The sequence below is a fragment of the Daphnia magna genome, linkage group LG6 (genome assembly GCF_020631705.1).
Source record: "Daphnia magna isolate NIES linkage group LG6, ASM2063170v1.1, whole genome shotgun sequence".
Classification (NCBI taxonomy): domain Eukaryota; kingdom Metazoa; phylum Arthropoda; class Branchiopoda; order Diplostraca; family Daphniidae; genus Daphnia; species Daphnia magna.
Window position 1 is genome coordinate 6,738,735 of NC_059187.1, and position 18,423 is coordinate 6,757,157.

At 40.6% G+C, this 18,423-nt stretch overlaps 1 pseudogene; it reads left to right on the forward strand.

Annotated features, from left to right (window-relative positions):
* The first annotated feature begins 261 nt into the window (after positions 1-261).
* LOC123473936 lies at positions 262-1,597 on the forward strand (annotated as a pseudogene).
* Positions 1,598-18,423: the final 16,826 nt, after the last annotated feature.

Consider the following 18,423-nt stretch of genomic DNA (forward strand, 5'->3'; position numbering starts at 1 on the left):
GCAATAAACTGTTGGAAGAAGACGTTTTCCCCCGCGAGGATTACAGGGAGCTGGAGCGAGCTGGAGCTTACTTAAGTGTATCTTGGCGTGGTTGTGTACCCTTTCAAATTTCGAAAACCAGGTGTGTTCTACGAAGCATAATGAATGAAATGATGTGCTGTTTTATTAACTACTGTAGCTTAATCTCGTTTGCTCTCTTTTTTTAAAACAGGCGCCCACCATCACGCTAGGTTTATGGCGTATGCTATATACTATTTGAAGATGCAGCTTCTATCCAATTCATTCGAAATGTCTGTTGATGAGGTGCGAGGCGTCAAAAGGATGGCTAATTTCATAGTTTTGTTTTATACAGGAGCATTTTTGAAGTCCCGCCTTGCATCTGTTGCCCCATCATCCGATCTAAAGTTTCTGTCATTGATGAAAATCTACGCCAGGGAAGATAAGTCGGCTGTAGAAGTTTGTGTTAAATCTGTTTTGAACCATTTGTGGTATTTGTCAGAACAATTAGTGGTTTTTGCAATATTTGATCACGATCTACCTTCGTCACTTAAGCCTCGCTTACACTAGAGGTTCTTCTTAAGTTTTTAGTTCCTTAATCTTTTAAGTTCTTAAGAAGTTAAGCTAAGTTTTTAATTTTTCAACTTACACTGTCAAGTGACTTTTTTTTTAAAGAAGGTGGAGTTAGTTTTCGTGCAAACGCAAATAAATATAAGCAGACGAAGTGCTATTTTTGTGTTGATGTTGAGCGTCATCAAAATGGATAACTACGATTTTTACGTGTACCAGTGGAAACGAAATGTGTTGTTGGATTCACAGCTCTTTTATTTGCGGTAACTCTACTTAAAAAGAAATATCTTATTCGTAAAAGACATCCGAAATAAAACTACAAATATAATAACCTTTGTGGTGGCACCAGTGCAAAAAAATTTACGAAGAAGTACGCACTAGCCGAATATTCCTATTGGCTAGAGCTTAAACTTTCCTAAAAGTTTAACAACTTAAAAGCTCAAATATCAAACCAGTTTGATATTTAAGATATTAAGCTTTTGAGTTATTAAGCTGTTAAACTTTCAAAAATTATTAGTGTAAGCTAGAAACTTAAAAGCTTAAGACCTTAACTTCTTAAAATTAAAAGCTTAAAAGCTTAAAAAACCTCTAGTGTAAGCGAGGCTTTAGACTAGACATGGTTTCAAGGCTTCTGTGTATTTCCCGCCCAACACGTTACATATCGCAAAAGCCTAAATTCCCGAAATTTGATCCATTGCTAATTAATTTCCCAAGGCAACTCATTACTTTTCTAGGACCAAGAAGCTGGTTGCTTTTTGATTTGCTCAAGCTTAAAGAAGAACAATTAGATTGGATGCATTCTACATCAGTTGATAGCTGGGAAAAAATGACCGGATATAAAACAACGGAAAAAATTGTTCGCTCTCTCGAAGTCGTTAACGATTTTGCCGAGCGCGGGATAAAATTAGTTTCTGATTTTAAAGACGTATGCAAAGATGTCAAAGAGCAGGAAGCTCTTTTTCAGGTTATAGAAAATCACCGCAATCATTTTAGTTCAGCTACCAAAAAATATTTCAAGGGTGTAGTATAAAAATCTGTATGGTTTAGCGAAGAAATTCAATAAAGGAAATAAACAAACTGTTTGTGGGATATCTAAATGTTAATATTTTTTTATGAAACTTAGGACATGTATTTAAAATTGGCCAATAAACATAAATTACTTCAGACCGCATTAAAAATTTTAAATGTTCGGGAGTTATCAGACCCGAAACACAAAAAAACAGTCCAAAAAACGGTTTTTTGCGTTGGGACACCCTAAGAGAGCCGTACTCTCATAACGCTCTAGCCAATCCACTGCATCCTCATCCTTCCTTCCGTAGAAGATCGGAGAAGCCCGCGACTTCAATTGAGGGGCAGGTGGTCGTTGGGCCATAACTAATGGTGACGCGGTCCGAGAAACCGCTGAACTGCCTGACGACTCACTCACAAGGTCCTCTTCGTCTACCGAATCTGCAAGTGATGACTCTCCCGAGGATATGGGTCGGCTTCTCCAACCGTGCCAATCCGAGCCCTCCTGACTGGTGCCCTCTTCCACCTCGGGAGTCGCTCTGGGCCCTACCGCGTCCTCTTGTAGGTCGCCGGAATCCCACTGAAGTGACTCCGTGTAGTAGGCCCCTTCTATCCCCGCTTCCACCAAGTTAAGCCTACTCTCGCCTTACTACCTGGCAGGGGTGGATAGGTAGCGGATCGCTCTTTTGCGCCCGCCTCTTCTCCCGAGTCGTCTGGATCCACAACCGTCCGTTCCCCTAGACCGCTGTCTCTCGGCCTCCGCTGTCGCAAGAACTTCCGATAATTGCACCCCCGATTCGCCCTCTCTCCAGAACTCCCGAATAGATTCCCTGATTCAGCTCCGAGGCACGGGGCGGGGTAACTAATCACTAAAGTGGTTTGCGTCCCAGTACTAACACAAACTTTGGTCGTGACTTCCGGTTGAGCTTCCGTTTCGTTGGCCCCCCTACGTACCCTTACTTCGCCCTCGGGTGATGCTTCAATCCCCCTTAACCGTTTACTTTGCCGCAGTGGACCAGTACTCATCTACACCCGATCATTCAGGATCGACGAACCCCCCGGTAGACCTATTTAAACCCGCATAAAACAAGACAAGATCCGCTTTCTTACTTGAGTTGTGGACGTTCAAACGAATAAGAAGCTCGGTCAGGCCTGTGGTCCTATACCCAAGCAATTTAAGGTACCAATACACACTGGTCACACCTTCCAAGGACCTCTCAACTGCCCCTGTCTCCTAGTTTCTTACTCTCTCACTTCGTCCCCTAACAACTCAGAATCAAGCTCAATGATCTTACCTTATTTTACAAGGTCTACCCTGCATCTCCACCATGTAACGAGTTATCGCCGATGGGTTCGGTGAATCAATCTCGGTGTATTAAATGTCTTGCGATTGGATTTTTCCCAAGGTGGCATTTCACACGACCAGCCGCTAACCACTGATCTTCTTAATAACTGCTTCCTACTTCCTGCTTCCAAAAGCTGCGAGCCGCACCCTCGAGTTCATTATATTGGTAAAAATCTTCTACGCGAGCTAACATCTTTTAAAGTCGAGTAATCATTTTGGTCGATGTCAACCCAGATAACACACACCTGAGCCAAAGACGTCCCATAGATGTCAAGTTGGTACGATTGCGACGTCCTATGGACTCCCCGTTATTTAACGTTCTTGTGTTTGGGACTGGTTTTGGATGTGGCAATGTCCGCCTTGCCAGCATCCAATTCCTGTTCCTAGTACAGCCCATGGGACGACTCTTGGACGGGGGATGTACGAACTTTACACCAGTTTTTAAATCATGGTATGCATATGGGATAGGTATAATATAAATGATTTTCCTAAATAAATTTCAGTAATGTGACTACATATTTTTGGCTTATTTTTTAATCTTTAGTAAGACAGTAATAAATATAACAAAAGGATATTTGTAAACAAATCAATTTTGTATATTTTCCCGAAATCTCAAATAAACAAGCTTCTTGTTTTGAGATCAGTTTCAAGTTAAATGATAAAAAGGTTTAAATTAACAGAGATAAGACTTCTTCTTTTGCCAATAATTTGATTAACACGGGACAACAACATTTACAGCACAGTTTAAAAAAACTTCACTATCGTCTTGAAATTCACAATCATAGAAGATGTCTGTTACTACGACATTTTCTTCCACATAGAATTCTCCGTCGCTTTCACTCAATGGATCAAAATCTCTTCCATTAATTCCACTTTCTCTTTCTGATTTGCCAGAGTTTACGTCAATATTTGAATGGTCACTAAAGTCACTCTCGGGAACCACATCTCCATTTTCCAACACATTAACCAGAGAAATATAGTTGTTTTCAACAAATACGTCGTTATCATACAACCCTTTAATTGAAGCCAGATGATTCTGGAGTTTTCTTCTTTTTTGCCATCCAGTTAAACCTATAGCAGTCATAACGATCACAAGTCAAGGAGATGACGTAAAATAATCAAATTGTTTCGTCGACGACCCCATAAACTTTACATTGCTCACATGAGGTTGCAAGCAGACGACAACTGAAGTGGAACAGTAAAGAGGAGAAGCGTTGCCATATCATACCTTTCTATGACCAAAGAAATTGAAATATTTGAAAAAATTAAGCGTATAGACCTATACCGTCTCTGATTATAAATTTTGAATATGGAGAAATTTAAAGAACGACGTTGACGAGAATTTTAATAGATAAGTTGTGAAAAAACTATTGAATGATGAAGCTGAAGCCATCTAGTGAGCATGACGTCAAAAACGATGGGTATGAAAAATATACCCGCGTAAAAACAAAGGACTCGATTAGTGTAAACATTTCCTATAAGTGTTTTGTTAAAGCCAAAATTTAATAAATGGTACGGATAAGGTACATCCACAAGGGACTGTGAGAATTTATCGCGTAACGATGCAAATGACTTTATTTTTGTTTTAGAATGGATCGCTTTGAGATGTCTTATACTGGAGCCTGTCTCAGACGTCCCATTGGTACATCTTTGGGATTCGATTGGGACAAAAATTCCTATCTGGGAAGTTGTCTCGTTCATTGTGCAGTTGGCGTCGGGAAACGTTCGGTCCGTGAACGGCATTCGTAAATTTGCGCTTGGTTTCATTTTTTTTATATTTTGACACGAAGAAATGCTGACGGTGAACAACAATCATGACTCGTGAATAGTTACGCTAAGGTTTCTAAGTAACTACTTTCGATGAAGTAGATATAGTGGCAACTTTATATAGAAGATAGTAGAAGTAGATATAGCGATTTACTTGTAAGAAGAAAAAGATGTCGAAAAAACGATGGAAAATGGGGTCTTGGGTCGGAATAATATTTCATAAAATCAAAGGGGCATTGTGTCGGCGGACAGGGACATAAAGTCGGTAAATTACTAACTTATTTTTAAACCCATGGTCTTGAGTCGGGTTGACATTTCATTTTAAAAATATGAAGGGGGCCTTGGGGGCTAGGGGTTTTAAATTGCCGAGTTATTCAAAATTAAAACTATTGTTTTTAATGTTAGGGGTCTTGCGTCGTAAGGAAACCCACATAGCACACTTCTGCCGTCGGATGTCGGATTAATGGCCGAACAAGCGTTTGATATCCATGTACACTATGAGTAGTTCTAGGGATTTCCGTCGGATAGCAACAATTGAAGTGCAAATGGATGTTCAAAAATGTGATTCTACGGACGTCCATTCAACAGTTAAGAAGATTTTTTGATGTTTTGTTTTTGATTGACAAAACAATTTTTGTTTAAAACTAAAGGGGACTTTAATTTTCCACCACAATGTGTTTGGCTTGGCACACGAAAGGGCTACCTTGTGTTTGGGGGTGTTTAAGACAAACTCTTGGCTTTTATAAAAATCTTGAAAAAAAAACTATAATGAGAAGTTAAGTTTTACGGTTTCATTTACATTTTTTTATATCTGTGTGCTCGATAATTTGTATGAGCGATTCGTAGTGTAACAGGAACAGCAAAATAAAAATAATAGAATGAAAATAGTACAAGTCTTCGTAAGTTTTAAATTATTTTATAATTGTACTAAGCTGATAATTATATAAGACAGCTGGTGGACATCCCCAGCAGCAAATATTTCACAAATATTTCACAATAATTTGATTTAGTAACAAAATATAGTTGAAATGCATATGAAAGGGATGGCAGAATGGTCAGAGACTCCGACTACGAAGTGGGTGATCCGGGTTCAAATCATGACTCGGCTATGTTCATTTCAATTATAGTGACTTATTAATATCCAAAAGAAGTCCTGTCGGATGTTCTTAGAATGTCCAACGGCATCTTCCCGGTAGGTCTTGTAATATCTTCAGTCTATATTCAAGAGACATCTAGTTCGGATATCGTGCAGTCCATCCGGACATCCTACGGATGTCCGTAGGATATTACCCTTATCCGTGATTGATAAACTGTGGATGTCCGTGAGACCGACCTGTGCTATGTTGTGAGGGGGTCTACGGTCGACACCCTCCGGGAATTTTTGTCAAAGGCGTCTAAAGTCTCGTTTCCGATCAGCCTAACTCACTAGCGAACCTGGGGCCGAATTCCGAACCTCGTTTTAAGCAAATTCTTACAAGTTTTTTGCTTAGATCGCGAAAATTCTTAAGCTTAGGAGCCAAGGTTGATTCTGAACACCTTTTTGGACCGCCTTAAGTCAAGAATTTTAAAGCTTTTACTGTTCAAGCCAATCAAAATTTTTGCTTGGTAAGGCACCTTTTCGTTTGCTTGAACAGCAAAAAGTTACCCAAAAGTTTCCTTGATACGAAAAAGTCGGCTAAAGGCCATTAAAAAGTTGCTGATTAGTACATGTAGGGTGCCATAACGTATTTGTTGACATTGTTTTGAATTACAGAATGGACCAAAATGTTTTGTTTTTAGATGAATTGGAAGAAGAGCTTGAAAATATTGACGGTTTCTTAGAAAGTGAATTCAGTGTCAGTTCTAGTTCAGCAGAAAGCGATGCCGATGGTTTGGAAAGCGAAGATAACGAAGAACCTTTGCGAAAAAGACAGAGAATGGCATCTTTAAGACCATTCTACGAGCAGAGAGTTGATATTTTTACTATTTTCGATCCTGAAAGAGTGAGGCGAACATTTTGTTTTAATCAAGCATCCATATTGTACATAACAGGTAAGTAAAACTTTTGTATGACTACATCCAAACAATACTTTTTTTTTGTGTCGTAGGTTTGATTGAACAAACAACGGAAGTCGGTCTGCAACATAACGTTGTTGCCCAATCCCCAAGTCCTTGCTGCCCTGCACTTTTACAGCTGTAGCACGTTCCAGTCTGTATGTGACAATGTACACAAGATGAGCCAGTCTTCAGTTTGTCGAGCAGTCTTTGCAGTCTCAATGGCTTTGTGCAAAATTAGTCGTCAACACATAAATTTCCCAGCTAATCTAACACAAGTATTTATATTATAAATTTAAAGGTGTTTCCTATATTTACATAAATTCTTTAATTTTTTTTTGGTTAAACGAGGATTCAAAAATATGGCCAGGATTCCTGGCATTATTGGGACCATTGATGGTTCGCATTGTGCAATAAGAGGCACTGACGACGACAATGAACAAGTAGATGTCAACAGGAAGGGCTACCATTCAATAAGTGTGCAGGTTCTTTTTATTTTTGTCTAAACAAAGTTATTAATTTTGCGTAAAAATTCCATGCGTTATCAAAATAGGCCATCTGCGACTCAAACGGACGTTTTATGAGCATATTTGCAGCTAAACCAGGAAGCGTACACGATTCGACCATCTTTAAAGAAAGCGCGATTGGGAAATCTTTGAAGAGAGGTGGCTTTGGTGAAGGTTTTCTTGTGGGAGACAGTGGGTATACAAACACACCATATCTACTAACACCCTACCCACATCCATCCAGTCGGCAAGAGGTAAGATGATAGGATGTGCTCTAAGTGTACCTGTGTACAGTATCCTGCACAAAAAGGTGAACACCGATTTATTTTGAAAAAACCCTTCTGTGGGTAGAAAATATTAATAGTTTACCTTTTTAAGGAGAGGTAGGGAGGTTATGGAGCAAAATCATCATAAGGGGGGGTAATGTCAGTCCAGACACTTAATTTTTGCCCTGGGTATTAAATGTCTGGAAAAAGTGTAGACTGTATCATCGGTAGACTCCCCTACCCCTACCCCGCGTTTCTTAAAAGATCTGAGGTCTACAGAGATATATGCCCACCACCTTAGTTCCAAATTTGCTTAAAACAGCTGAATAAACAAGGTCAACACTATATAGTTGATGATTCACTTTCATTCCCAATAATCACAATTGTTCTTCACAAGCTTCGCTTGTTCGAACAATTTACAATTATTGTAAATTCCGTTCTCATCAACTATTTAGTGTCTTCAAAGCACAATATTTAGCAGGATAAATAAAATTTAAATAAATAAAACGGAAAATGTTATTAAAAAAAAAAAAATCGGGATAAACCAGTCTGACGATGAAGCCATCAGGACTGCTGACTCTATAAGATTTTGATTAGTCGACGTCTCCCGGCGATAAAATTTTGAGAAAGTTGACTCGCTGGCCCAATGGCCTTGATTTAGGATCGTCTGAATAGGGACTCCGGCTGACGCTGCATTTGACGCAGCCGCTCCTCTAGTGGAATGAGCCGAGAAGATAGATGTGTCTATGCCAGCTTCTTTTAGCTGGTCTTTGATCCAGCGGCCTATAGTAGAACCCGTTACCGGGTTATGAGGTTTATTGGAACCAATAAACACACCTGAATTGTTGAGAGATGACCGAAGGTTGGCCGTTCTTTCTAAATAAGAGCGGAGGCATGCCACCGGACAAATAAGTGGGTTTTCCCACTCATCCAATGAGTATCTCATGAGTGGACCGGAACGCTGGCTCTTTCGAAGGACCCCTAGGTTAAAAAATACTTTTGTGGCAGAGAACGAAACAGAGTCGAGCTGGATGGAATTCAGCTCGGAGCATCTGAGGAGTGTAGCTAAGGCTAATAGAGTGACTGTTTTGCGGGCCAGTTGGATAAGTGACATATTCCTTCCGGCCGTGGAGACGAAATGATTGATGACCACGGATGGGTCCCATGTAGCGCTGTATTTAGGAATCGGGGGCTTGCCTTGGTAGATGCCCTTCATAAGCTGGACTACTAGTGGGTGCTTTCCGACATCCTTGAGGCCTGAAGCGGTTAAATTAAGGGAGGAGGATAACATAGACCTTTGAACATTAGTCGTGTTGTAACTCTTGCCCTCTTTAAACATTCCGGCCAGGAAGCTTAGTACCTCCTTTACACCACTAGACATGGGATCAGCATCCCGTCTATGGCACCAATCACACCAGTTGACCCACGCCGAATGATATGCAGCGTTGGTATTCGCTCTTGGTGCGGATAATAACAGTTCGATGACTTCATCCGAAAACCCTTGGCTTTTGAGGCATCCCCCGATAGCTTCCAGGCGACTAGTCGGATTGAATAGTTGGCTGTGAGCTGGTGACATTCCCCCAGCGGGGATGTCAGCAGATCTTTCTCCGGGTGTAGCATGCGTGGGGTGTCCGTCGCCAGTTTCAGCAAATCCGGAAACCAGGGTTGGCTCGGCCAAAATGGTGTTATTAGAATTATTGTTGCCTTCTCCTGGACCAACTTCGTTAGGCAGCTCGCGATTAAGTTGAACGGAGGGAAGGCGAAGGCTTTGAGAGACTTCCAGTTCAATGTAAATGCGTCCGTCATCCATGCGCCCGGCTAAGGGAAACGGCTGACGAATATTGGAAGTTGCGCATTCCATGCGCTGGCGAAGAAGTCTACTTCCGTCTTCCACGTCTGATGAATTTTTTGGAATGCGGATGTGGATAGTTTCCAATCGCCTGCTGCTACAGGTTTGCGGGACTCTGCGTCGGCTAAAAGATTCGACGAGCCTGGAAGGTAGATGGCGTGAAGATCGATTGAACTGGCTTCACACCATGAATAGATCTCCAGGGCCGTTTCGCAAAGGGCGCCTGACTTTAAGCCGCCTTGTCTGTTGATGTAGGATACTGCCGACGTATTATCTATGCTAATCTCGATTGATGTAAAAGATGCCGAGGTGGCGAAGCATTTAATTGCGTTAAAGGCTGCTATCAATTCCAACTCATTTATGTGTCAGCCTGAATCAGTTGTGGCATCAGTGCATATAAAAATTGAGGGGGGAGGTGCGGTCAGTTTCCGCCCTGCCGAGAAGGATGCCTTCGAAATCCACCAGTCCAGGTCGCCCCTGGCTTTTTGCGAAAGAGGAAACCGGGCTGAGAGGTCAACCTTAGCCGATTTTGAATGTTTGGCGTAGAAGGCCTGAAGATTTCTGCAGTGCGCCGGAGCGTAATTTACTGAATGAGCGGCCCAGTTTAGAATCCCTAGCAATGAGGCTAAATCTTGGAGTGATGGAGAGCCCGACTTGTACGCAAGAGTTCACATTTCCTTTAATTTCTCTACTTTCTTTGATGGGAGGGAGAAAGTCATAGCGATCGTATCCATGCCTAAACCGATGTACTCGAGGGACTGAGTTGGCAACATTATTGACTTTTCTACGTGAATAACGAAACCGATTGACACGAAGAGGTAGAAAACTTGATTAACAGCCTCTTCAGCTGATTCTTTGGAATGGCCTATGATTAGTATGTCGTCGAGATAGATGACGAGACGCACGCCACGCTGTCTAAGGAAGCTAACGATTGGTTTCAGCAGTTTGGTGAACACCCCGGGTGCTGGACCGAGGCCAAATGGCATTGAAATGAATGTAAAAAACTTCTCTCTCCATTTGAACTGAAAGAGAAACCTTTGTTCTGGGCAGAGGGCAATGGTAAGGTAGACGTCCTTCAAATCTATCTTTGCTAGCCATTCCCCTTGCCTCGCCACGTGACGCACGGTATTTACGCCCTCCATTTTAAAATGTTGGTGTGGGATGAACTGATTTAAGCCTTTTGAATTCACAATCGGCCTCCATCCCCCCGAAGATTTTGGTTCAACAAAGGACCCGCTTATGAAACCGACACCGTCTGAAGGGGTGATGGCCCCTTTTCGAAGTAGAGAAGAAATCTCAGTGTCGCAAATCTCTAGTTGTTGATCGTTCATTACTGCATTACGTGGGATCTTTTGTTGGGTGGGAGTGGAGATGAAATCGAGACTGAGGCCGTGTTTGACCGTACGCAAAACCCACGGGTCGGAGGTGATTTTAACCCAATTGTCAATTAAACGAGAGACTTGACCGCCAAAAGAGTGAGATGAATTTGTAATGTACCTGTCACGTTGATCGGTGTAAGGGTAGGAATTTCTCGGCCGCTGCTGATTGGAAGTAGAGTCTCTAGCAGGGTCCGGGTGGCGATCCTTGGTGGGTGGAGGCTTCTTGTTGACCTTGGAGATGCCTTCTTGTTGACCTTGGAGATGCCTTCGAGGGTAGATTGCGCCTTCGCTTCGTTAACTAGGTGACGTAAAAACTTCCGACCGAAGAGGTCTTCTTCTCCCGACCAGATATCGCTTCTATCCAGAAGATTTATGAGCTCGGGGTAGACTTGGGCGAAGATGTTTTGCCGGCGAGATTTGATAATATCTCGAAAAAGTGTTGCCCAAAGCCGGATTGCGCATTGGGTTGCGATAAAATCGCTTTTCTTCCTCTTCTTTAAATTGGCGCGACTGGCTAGATACAAAAGAGGCTTGATTAAATCCAAAATTTTGTAAGACAATTTCTTGAGCGTCTTCTCCGTCGGATCTATGTTGGTTTTAGAAGCGTTGGAGTTTTTTGAAACTTTCAGTCGTAGATAAATAGATTCGTCCAGAGTGGGGTTTACTAGAAACTCGGACTTCCGCTTCAGGGTAGGTTTAAACGCCTCCCTACAGGCTTTAACTTTTTCGTCCTTGATGCCTGTGACGATCCATTTGGCGAGTGAAGTGGACCCTGATTTGGAAAATTAGAATTTTCGAGTGCTAAACTTTGAAAGAAAACTAGAATCTGAGCTAGACGAGTCGGTGGAAGACTCAGAGCTTGAAGAGTTTGAGTTGTCAGAGCCTGAGCCTGACGGCATTCTTGCTTGGGAGCTAAAAAAGATCTGAGGTCTACAGAGATATACGCCCACCACCTTAGTTCCAAATTTGCTTAAAACAGCTGAATAAACAAGGTCAACACTATATAGTTGATGAGAACGGAATTTACAATAATGATTATTTAGTTCGTAAACAATTACACTGTTTTCATAGACGCAATAATTTTGTTAACAGTTATCTCAAACAAGTCTAGAACGCGGATCTCCCGCGTCGCTGACGGAAACGTATCCAATAACCCACTAACAATTTACCAACACATAGCTAGCATACTGATAAAAATAATTTGGTGTTTCCATATGCTACCCGATTACCCGACCCCATAATGACAATAACGAGTAATGGAAAGACTATTTTGTATTACAAAAATTGTTCTACTTAGCCGGGGGGGGTAGGGGAGTCTACCGATGATACAGTCTACACTTTTTCCAGACATTTAAAACCTAGGGCAAAAAAAAGGTGTCTGGACTGACATTACCCAACCCCCCTTATAATGATTTAGCGCCAAACCCGCCCTACCTCTCCTTAAAAAGGTAAACTATTAATATTTTCTACCCACAGATGGCTTTTTCAAAACAAATTGGTGTTCACCTTTTTGTGCAGGATACTGTACAGTATCCTGCACAAAAATCCGAACACCGATTTAATTTTTTTAAGCCACCTCTTGGCGGGGTAGCGGGTTTTTTTGTTTTTTTTTAAGGGGGAGGGTAGACGGGGTGATGGACACGACAGGGTAGGGTTGGGTAAGTCTAGACATTAAAAAAATGCCTTAAGGTATTACGCTTTAAGGCAAGTTATAGGTCAGGACATTTTTGCAACCCCCAGGGTGGTGTGTTTTTTTAAACGACAGTTGGAAATTTAGGGCTTGGGCTTGGTAATGTTGCTTACCGAAACAATTTAGTTTATGTTCCAGCTGCCTGTGAATGTTTACGTCGTTGTCGATGGCGTAGGTGTAGCCTTTCTGAATGTGATGCTGGAGATCGGTGTTTGATTCCAGATGAGGTGATGAATTATCGTCGTTAGCTTACGATAAATTCTCGTTCATATATAAAACAAATTTTCATCGAGCAATATGTTTTTTTTTGTTTATTAAATAACTTAAAAAAATAATAATTTACTTCGTTCTAAAAAAAATAATATTCCCAGCATATGCGAATGAAGAATATTATAAAGATACCAAATATATTGTAATTCCTTATCGGGAATTGAACACTGATCTCCGGCATCGCAATCAGAGGCTCTACACATATGCCATCGGTATCGACAAAATTTTGCACAGGCAGCTGTGTAATTTATTTTGGGTAAGGAATATTACACAGCCTAAATCCAACATTTCCAACTGTCGTTTAAAAAAAAACACATCACCCTGGGGGTTGCAAAAATGTCCCGACCTGTTACTTGCCTTAAAGCGTAATACCTTAATTCATCGGAAAAAAAATTTTAGACTTACCCAACCCTGCCCTATATGTCCATCACCCCGTCTACCCTCCCTCTTAAAGAAAAACAAACAAAAAACCCTTTACCCCGCCAATAGGTGGCTTTAAAAAATTTAAAAGATGTTCGGATTTTTGTGCAGGATACTGTACATAGTTGTACTATTCTTTTCAGATCAGATTCAATAATGCTCACAAATCCACAAGATGTGTGATCGAGAGGAGTTTAGGTATGCTAAAACGGAGATTTTATTGCTTACATGTTAAGCTACGACTGAGACCCGCCAGGTACTGCAGGTATTTTACATAGTACCATTTTACCTACATAATCCGATGTAGATTTCGAGAATTATGAAATGTTGTTAATTACTTCATTCCACAAATTAAATGCAGTCTTTTTTGACAGGGTTATTCTGGCATGTTTTGTCCTTCATAGCATAGCTAAGGAGAGAAACGAGGCCGACTTTCTCGATGAAGATTTTGAAGCTGATGTTGATGATGAAAACCAGGATAATCCAGCCCCACGAGGTGCAATCACTGTAGATCAAGGTGCCGGAAGAATAAAAGAGGAGACAATGTTGCGAAGGGCTGGTTCCAGAAAAAGAGATCTATTAGCCGCGTTACATTTCGGCCCTTGAATTTATTTAACGACCTTGACTGATTTACGTGGACTTCTAGGAGCAGAAGTAACTTGTCAGTTACTATTGAAATTTAAAAAAATATCACTCTGAACAAATTGTATTTATTTTTATTTAAGTGAAAAAATTACAGGCCTGCTTCGCGTGGATTGTTAATTAAGCCGAGAAGATCTTCGGGAATTTGTGCGTCAGTTAATTTGGGTTCCAATCTCAATGCCCTAACCTCCATGACGCTCTTTAGAACTTCTAGTCTTATAAGACAGATTCTTTTAGATGAATAAACCTCCGAGCGTTCACAGGCTAATCTCTTCGCCCTCCTTTGCGTTTCACGCAAACTTAGCGGTGTTACGCTACTACGGCCAGCAAGTCGAAGTCCGGCAGTCGGAATAGCAGATTGATTGTCACTCGCTGGAACACGCGGGACGGGAGTCGAAGGTACAACCGGGACGGGAGTCGAAGGTACAACCGGGACGGGAGTCGAATGTACAACCGGGACGGGGGTCGAAGGTACAACCGGGACGGGAATCGAAGGTACAACCGAAACGGGAGCCAAAAAAACACGTGGAACGGGAGTCGAAGGAAATGGTTGACCGCGACTCGGAGTATCACTCACTGTTGAGGGGCCAGCACCATCCTCAACTGGATCCAATATTATAATTTCTCCATTGGCATCCACAAACCCAGACAAGCTTTCAAAATCATTTTGGTTCTCCACATCAAAGGATCTAACGTCGGAAGTTGGCAGATCCATAGGAACAATTTCGTCATTTTCGGGATTGTAGTTTTCACCGTCTATGGCATTAGTATCTATTCCCCCTGTGATGAAGTTAACAGACAGGGCTGGGTTTTTTTCTCCAAATACATTTTCGATAATTTTGACATACAAGGGCTTAAGTGTGTACTGCGGACCACCACCAGTCCCAGTTATAGATTTTCTATAGGCACTCAATGCCTTGTTGGTCTCCGTCTTTATATTACTCCATTTTTTTAACTTCTTCGATCGTTTTGGGTCTGTCGGTAGGAGCACCAAGTAAAATACACTCAAGTGTTTTGTCCCATGCCTTCTTCTTTTCGTCTTTTGTGACAACGGCACCAAATTTTTTCCATAGAACATTCCATTTTAAGATTGAGGCAAAGTTTAAAACTATTTAGTAAACATTGGCGAATTTTTTCTATAAAAGTGTTATTAAACTTATTGCCTTTCTTAGTGCGAATTCGAACACTAATATTTCCTGTTGTTGGTTTGACCAGTTATTCTTATCACCATTATTGCTTTTATTGGCCATATTACAGCAAAAACAAGTTAAACTCGAAATAATAGGTCGTAGGTCATGTTACCATTAACAAGAATAGATACAAACTAAAAGGGTAAACACTCTGAAAACAATGTCGCGTGTTAATTAAGACGACTCCTTTTTGTGCCCTTAGGTTGAGCGGAAGTGAACCCTATTGGCTGATTTTATGTACCCCCGTACCCGCCCACTAAAATTTTGACTCAAGCTAAGAAAAAAGTGGCGAAGAAAATTCTTGCCTGATCAAGAAAAAACTTGCCAATCCAACTCAAGTTAAGCAAAGTGGCCGACGAAGTAGAGTTCGGAATTCATGAAAAGAAAACTTATGCTTAGGTGGCTCAAGACAGATTGGCAAGTTTTTTTCTTTTGCTTATGCTTAGACCGAGGTTCGGAATTCGACCCCTGGTGTGGAATCTTTTAACCCCTTACTAAACAGCTGCCGCTCTGGAGATAGGACGATCGTGTTTTTTCCAATTATATAGTGGCAATAGCATGAGTACTTGCACTTGATGTTGAGAAATTGAGGGATTTGTTGGTTTAGGATAACAGACACTGAATTGTGAATGCCAATAAATGTGTTGCAAGTGTAAGCACAAAATGCATTTAAATTGCACGTAGGCAAATCTTCCTTCTCAACGGCCTCCATCAGGGAAGAACTGCTACCCTTGGCTGTGGCATCTTTTACATCCATGAAGTGAACAGGTTCAATAATGAAATGCCACTTACACTTTTCCCAGTAGTAAACAATAATGGCGAGTTGTTGACATTGGAAATATCTGTAGGTTTGTCTATTACTACAAACCAAAATTTTTCAGCAAGTTTTGTTTTCTGTGCATCTTTTACGTATGTTCCAAATCCTTGCAAGAAAATAGAACCATCAGTGGTTGTTAGTATATACCACAGTTATAAACATTCAGTAACCATATCTGTTTGAGCATTTTGTTTTTTCCAGAGTTACCTTAGGAAGAATTTTATCATCTGGAAACATTGTTTTCAACAAGGCCACAAAGCTGTCAACCAATAACAGTGAAAAATTATGGGATGCTTCATAAGCATCCCATAATTACTATTTCATTTTCGAAGAACTAGGATAAGTTGATATGCTGTTCGAATTTCGGATGGAGGATAGCGACTATATGATAAGTCCTTTTAATGCTCATTTGGTCAATGAAGAAATTACAGCTCTATCAAATCTTACTCCTCGTGATTTTTTCCTTACAGCTAGAAAATTTTCTTCGTACATGAAGTCTACAGAATAGGCTCAGGGGATCGGCTACACAATTTCTGGCGTTTTTACGGCATTCTGACATTAAAGATTGATAACTCGAAGGTTTGGTTAAATTCAAAACGGATATGCAAAAGAAATCTTAAAAGCATTTCTCCATCACTCGAGTACATTATATGGCAATACTTTCATCACCTATAATATCCACAACCTGATTCATCTAGCTGATGATGTAATGCGTTTTGTCCAAAATTTCATCGGTATCATTAAGCGCTTGTTGCGTAAAAGTGGAAGACCGCTGCAGCAGATATTCAAACGTTTGTTTCGAATGCAAATGAGTTGACATGCATCATCTTCCGTTGAAAGAACTGGACTTAAAGAGGGCATTTTGCTGCCCAAAATGAGTTAATATTTTTAGTCTCTTAAAATTGAATGATTTTCTTTCAATTTTGAATGTGGTAACTACTGTGTTATCATGACTGATAAACCTTTTGTTAAAATTGAGAACTTTGCATTACTTTTTTTTTCATCCATATTAAATTCCACTACGGACGTTTTTAAACGTAAAATGCCTCTTGGTCTAAATTCCGTCAGCAATCGGTTGGATATGGTTGTGATGCTAGCGATATGTCTGAATACCAGCCATTATTACCTCCTGCTCTTTCTGAAGGAGTGAATACCCGACAGGAACGGTATCAGCATGGTGGTCGTGGAATTGGCACTTTTCTATAGCAACACAGCCAATCTGGTCCGTCTTGGGGAGGTAATCTGCAACGCGATACGTTTCAAATATTTGTTATGCAGTAAAAAGAAATGCATGAAGTACACCAAAACATCTTCCCACAAGCAAGCGGACTACAATCCAAGCGGTAATCACAAAGTCTGAATGATATGCCACACGCAGGTAAATTATAGTAGTGAGAAAAATTAATCAATGTGATAACTCTTCTATTTTAATGTTTCAGGATTACGCGAAACAAATTTGGAATTTCAAGAAGTCCATTTTAATGATATGACTACGAAAATCGACAATCTTTTGAACTCAGACTGAAACCGTGCATTTGTACTATCCAAAGTTTGGAAGAGAACAAGGACCAATTTTCATTGCCTATAAATTGTTTCGGTGCTATAGAAGATGTCGAAAGTATGGGGTGGTAGTGGAATCGCAAAGTTTTTTTTTAAATAGTTCATTAACGAATAGGAGATCTAAAATAGGTTTTTTTTTATTCTCATGCATCTCAGAATGGTTGGAATGACCCCTCTCACGTCCTGCGTCAAAAATTTCTTTTAAAACCAGGGAATTTGACCATTTATTGGTTTTAGACTGTTTGTTTTAACCGTTCGGTGACCTCTACATTGCGTGTTTTTTACCATTAAAAAATCGTTTGCTGTACTTCGTTTACTACGAAACGCTTTTTAAAAATCGTCTTGTTTATATAGTAAAAAAATTTGAATCGAAACGGTTTTGGGTCATTTTGAAGATTTCAAACCCTTTTTTAGTGCCGTGGAATAAACAATAACTGGAATATTGGATCATTTATTGGATTTGTCGTTCGCAGTTTTTGCAAACTAATTCATAAGCACCACTTGAATGTCATCCTTCATCTGTCGTGGTGCGTTTATTTTTCCTGATAAAACAACAGGCTTCTATGTTTGGTCTCGATGTGTTTATGCATCTTGCTTCCTTATTCTCTTGCACCAATTGACGAAATGTTTGATGGAGAAACATATCTAATGGTGGAAATTTATTGCCAAGTGTTGAACGAAATTGATTCTCTAAAATTACTTTCGCTTTTGGAATCGTAAGTTAATATCCGCCATTTGCGATGAAGCAGTGCTGCTTCATGCTAGCTCTAGGCTAGCAGACGACGTTAAGTTTCATATCAAAGTAGAGAGAACCTCAGAAGTATGGGGTACACGAAGAAAGCGCAAAGCCACAGTTCAATAATCCCCACACAAGGCTCACAAGTTGACCCTCTTTACGCTTGGTGCTTGGTGCTAGTCCACTTTCTAAAGCTCTCTATAACAGCACAATTTACCTTTGCTGCTGGTTACAAATAGTCTTGCAAAACTACCTCACTCGCAGATAAAACTAATTATTTTGCGATGATTTCTCAATGATGTAAGAAAAAAAATTTTACTGTATAGAGAGCCACATAGCAAGGAGTTTTTTTCTCACTACGGAACAAAGTTTTTCCG